General features: G+C 41.3%; 1 pseudogene; it reads left to right on the top strand.

The window, feature by feature from the left end:
- Positions 1-1,318: 1,318 nt before the first annotated feature.
- LOC116082677 lies at positions 1,319-1,615 on the top strand (annotated as a pseudogene).
- Positions 1,616-5,390: the final 3,775 nt, after the last annotated feature.

The raw sequence follows: 5,390 nt of genomic DNA, 5'->3' as shown, positions 1-5,390 counted from the left end.
TTCCTGATCAGCATTGATGGATTCTGCCATGTCTTATGAACCTATAAAGTCACTCGGACTTCTCTATCTTCCTTGATCTTCACACAGCTTTTGCTTCTTAGTCCCCTCAAACCTATCCCACAAAAAAAAAAAAAAAATGCTGATCATCTGTCTTCCTTCCCATGCCTACAAACATTGTTTCTAGTCCCCATACTTCCTCCTGCCTGGAATATTCTAAAGATCATTGAGATGGTGCACCCAATAATGGGACCCTACAATTGTCGGCACTCCTTTTTCAACAGTACTTCAGTGCATTTTTCTTATGGAATACAAGTGAGCTTCTTAGCTTTAGACTAGTGGACCCTCACCAACTTCTCTAACCTTCAGCCTAGTCCTACATGCCCACCCCCCTCATAGGTTCTTGAAGAAATGATGGCTAATCTTGAGCATCCTTGCTTTGTACATCAGTCTGTTTTGAGGCAGGACCTCATGAATTCAAGGCTGGCCTCCAGCCTATTATGTAACCAAAGATGGTATGCACCATCCTGCCTGCTTTATGCAATGCTAGAGATTAACCCCAGGGCTAAACCAACATTCCAAAACCTGAGTACATCCCAGTCCCCAAATAGAACATCTTTCTTCTTAATTTTTTTCATTTTGTTTATGTTTATTTTTATGTATAGAAGTCAGCATGTTAGATTTTTAGGATCTGGAGTCACAGACAGTTGTGAACTGCCATGTGGGTACTTGGAATGGAATTCGGGTCCTCTGGAAGAGGAGTTAGAACAGTTAGTGTTCTTAACTCCTGAGCCACCTCATCTTGATCATGAATTCTCTTGTCAGCTCAGAATTTTCTTTGTCAACTCTCTTCTCCCTTACTATGTTTCCATCACTCTGACCTCATCCAATTTGACCTTCAGTTAGTCTTAATCTTTAGCCTGTGGGTAGACTCCTTGAAGACAGGGAACAAACCTATTCACCTCTGTACATCCCATTCATTTGACAAGAGTTGTCTTCTTAGGAACATCTGCTTCTCAGTAGAGAACTGTGGGAGAGAAATAAGTCGCTAGCAATGATAAACTTGAAAGCTGTGAGCCCCAGACTACTGGTTCTTTTTGTTCTATGCTGTGTCCTATACTGTGATGTATGTCCATTGGTTTGGTGTGTAAACATATTAAAATACAATAGATACTGCTGGCACAATGTTTGACTCCATTCTTTTCATTATGATCAATGCAGCCACTAATTAAGAAATCTCTAGAGAACTCACTCCACTTTCCATGTTATAGATGAAAAAACCTTAGGGAAATAAAATAGAATAAAACTAGGACTGAAACCCTAGTCTCCATTACTGTCCCATAATGCTTTGTCTGGGCTTTTTTTTATTTTTTTAACCTTACTTGTCTTTTGCATATATATTGTTTCCAATGTCTGTCCTGACACCACTGCTGCTGAGGAGCTTGATCAGCTCCGCCCGAGGCTCATGGTGCCAAGGGCTCAGGTCCACTTGAAGCAGCTGTGGGAGCAGCTTGGGGTCCTGGATATCACCATTGGTCTCATTTCCTGCTTCGTGTGTTGTCTTCTGCCTGCTGGCTGGGTCCTGTCATACCCGGAGAGCTACAAGAAGCAGGACTGAAAAGAGCTATCTTCCCCTCATCCTTTGACCACTCTTGCCAGCCCACCTTGATCATGTTTCCTGCATTCCTGGCTGGCCTTCCCTAGGATCATGTTATTCAATTCCAGTCACCTCTTCTACAATCATAACCTCTCGATGTCTCCATGGTGACAACTGGGACCACATATATTGGTTCTGCTTGGTGGAGTTCCCTTTGTAACAGTAAAGACTATTTAAACTTTGCTCCAGGAAGAAAAAAAAAAAGAAAGAAAGGAAAGAAAAAACTATTTTCAATTAAAATAAATGGACACAATAATAACATCTAGTTAAAGTTCTAAGTTCTAAGATAAAGTTCAGCAGCTATAGTTGTCTGCACCAAGACAAGGTTAAGAATAAGCCAGTCACCACCCTAGCATGGAATAAGAGGGCTTAATGAGTCCCACCCTTAGCTAAGGAGCTATAGGTCCCTCATGGCTTCAGGGGAAAAGATGGTAAATTTTCTTTAAAGCTGTGGTTTAACCCATACTCCATTGGATAGCCACATACCAATGAGAATATGGGCAGAACTATTTGGTTCTGATGGGTAGCTCAATTTTTAAAAAGAAACTAACAACAACAACAACAAAAAAAAAAAAAAAAAAAAAAAAAAAACAAAGAAAAAAGTTGAGGAGTAAGGGGGTAGGGTTGGATCTGAGAGGAGTTGGGAACAAATAATGATAAAAGAATATCTTGTATAAAATTCTCAAAGAATTAATAAAAATGTTTATTAGATGTTTTTTTAAAATATCTTACTCTCTAAAGTAGAAAGCCCTAGGTTCATTTTACATTCCAAACAGAAAGTGGTACCAAGTAAAATTTAAGACAGGATGATGTCAAGATAAGGTATATTTTCTACTTTTAGGAACTATGAAGGTCAGGCTGTAAAGATGGCTCAGTAGGTAAAGGTGCTTGCCATCAAGCCTGATAGTCTGATTCAGATTCCTGAGATTGCATGGTAGAAAGAAAGAACTCACTTCCAGCAACACACACACACACACACACACACACACACACACACACACACACTTGTAAGAAATGTATAGGTCATGATTTATTTGTGAATGTCAATCTCAGAGAAAACTTGTATTTGCCATTAAATATGTAGGTTGGATAGCTAGATTTGAGCTGACAGGTCTTCGTTTCAGCAGGCCTTTGATTACAAAATACAGTGGAGAGGGTGTGTGCTCTTGGCTCTAACATTGTTTTCAATAACACGATACCCAACTTTATCAGGAAATCCTACCATTTCCTCAAAGCTATGATGTCAAAAACCAAACTTATCTTACTCACTGGCCCTCACTCCAGCTCCTAATTTCTGATGATAACATTCCTTTCTCTTACGTATCCCTTTCTCATCCCAGAGGCCAAGTTTCAATAGCCTCTGTCACGAATCTTTTCCTCCCTTTCTGTCCAGCAGATACAGCTCAAACCAGGCCTGGTTTGAGAGGTAGAGAGAAGAGTTGGGATAGGAATGGGGAGAAAGAAGGTAGGAGAGACAGAGATTTGCTGCAGATTGCAGAGTGGGGACTGGAGGCTATTCACTGTGGCATTTAGAAAAAGATCTGCTCTTCTCTCCTATACATCTATGTTCAGCTGCAGAATTTTCCATGGTCATGAAGAGCCCCAACTACTTGTGCCTCTGTTTTACTAACATCTTCCTTCATCTTCTCCCACTAGGTCTCCGACTTGTGTCATAGCCACATGTGAAATTTTATACAGTGACTCCCAGCACAGTAATATGCATCTATATCTCCAGCTACTGAGGGGCTGAGGCAGGGAGACTTTCAGTAAAATACCTGTGGCCAGCCCAGCATGGGAGCTCACATCTTAAATCTCAGCACTTGGGAGGCAGAGGGAGGGAGATCTCTGAATTCAAGGCTAGTTTGTTCTACACAGTGAATTCCAGGAGAGTCAGAGCTACATAGTAAGACCTTGTCTCAAAACAAGCAAAGGTTTGAGGACAATAGAACAAAACCCTGTCTTCTAATATTTCTCCCCCAAACAAATGCTACTCCTTCCATGAAGCCAAGCCTAATGTCACCTCTGGAATTACACACCTCTTTATCTATCGGTTCTCTCTGGGATTTGTAATTAATAGGTGTGTCTTATCTGACAGCTAACTTATCTACAACCCCAGCATTGGGTTGAATGGCAGAACAAGAAACATATTGTTTCTCAAAGAGTAATCCTGCTCGGTGACAAGGAAGAAAGTTTGTCTGTGTCATCATGTCCACTTCTGCTCATGCTCAACCTCACAGAATGCATGACTTTGTATACATAACATATGTTTACATGTACAGAAGACTGGTTCAATTGTGCATTAAGGCCTACATCAAGTAGGCAAGCCGGTATTGGTGAAGATGACTAGAATAGACTCTAAAGTCTATTGGCTTGAAAACTCTGCTAAAAGTCCCAACACTTCCATCTGAGACCAGAGTCACTCTTCAGACTCTACCTTCAGTAAACTGATGTAGAGCCCTATGAGTTTTAGTTAGGAAATGGATCTCAATTCTCAGCATCTTTTTATTTGTTTTTGAGACAAGGTCTTTATAGCTCAACCTAGTCTCCAACTTGCTGTTTACCTGAGGATGACTGGACTCCTGATCCTCCTTCCAAGGTCTGGGGTTATAGCCATGTTCCACCACACCCTTTTACGTAGTGCTGGGGACCAAACCTAAGGCATGATAAATGCTAAGCAAGCACTCCATCAACTGAGTTACATCCCCAGCATTACCAGCACTCATTACAGTGGGGAGATCAGAGGACAGACCTATGGGGGTTGGTTGGTAGATCCTAGGGATGGAACTCAGGTCATTAGCTGCAGTGCCATTGCTCACCAAGTCAACTCATCGATCTGCATCAGCATTTGTTAATACAGTAGAATGATTTACATTATCCAAGAAATCAACCTCTCCAAAATAAAGGCCAGGAGACATGGGACATGAGGCACACAGTTCAGAGCATTTAAATAGCCAGGAAGAAGAAGAAAGACAGAAGAAAGATAGCCTCCCCATCAAGGAGACAGGCTCAGGAACAAGGAAGTAAGGAAGATGTTTTCTGAAGAGACAGTGGTATGTACCATTGCAAGCTATCTGTGCTACTCGGAAGATTTATCCAGACACATCCTGGACACAGTGTTTGCACTTCTATGAAGGGGCAGCTACAAATATCTAATTAAATAATGAATTAATCATCATAAAATACTTCTCTCCATATGTTAGCCACTAATTGTTAACCATTTGTCTATCTACCAAGACCATGTCTCCTTTCTTTCTTTCCTTCATTCCCTCCTTCCTTCCTTCTTACCTTCCTTCCTTCTGTCCTTTCTTTCTTTCCTTCCTTCTTTCTTTCCTTGTTGTTGTTGTTTGCTGTTAAGTTTCAAACCTCTTCTGTTGAGGTAACTCCCTAACCTCTAACTGGACTCGTGATTTCAGCAAATCTGATGTATAAGGGAGAAGTAAAGGAATGTGTTAAATCAGAGTATGTTAGAAGTAGCAGTGCTGGCCAGGGAGGGTTTATTTATTCATGAGATCACTAACAGAAAGGAAAATGAAGGCTCATAGTAACTGCTCCCCTTGTTGAAGGATATCTCGAGGGCTGGAGAGATGGCTCAGCAGTTAAGAGCACTGACTGCTCTTCCAGAGATCCTGAGTTCAATTTCCAGCAACCACATGGTGGCTCACAATCATCTGCAATGGGGTCGGATGCCCTCTTCTGGTGTGTCTGAAGAGAGCAATGGTGTACTCACATACATAAA

This window comes from Mastomys coucha, unplaced genomic scaffold (genome assembly GCF_008632895.1).
Source record: "Mastomys coucha isolate ucsf_1 unplaced genomic scaffold, UCSF_Mcou_1 pScaffold7, whole genome shotgun sequence".
Lineage (NCBI taxonomy): Eukaryota > Metazoa > Chordata > Mammalia > Rodentia > Muridae > Mastomys > Mastomys coucha.
The sequence above is the reverse complement of the archived record's forward strand: the minus strand, read 5'-3'. Positions and strand labels throughout refer to the sequence as shown.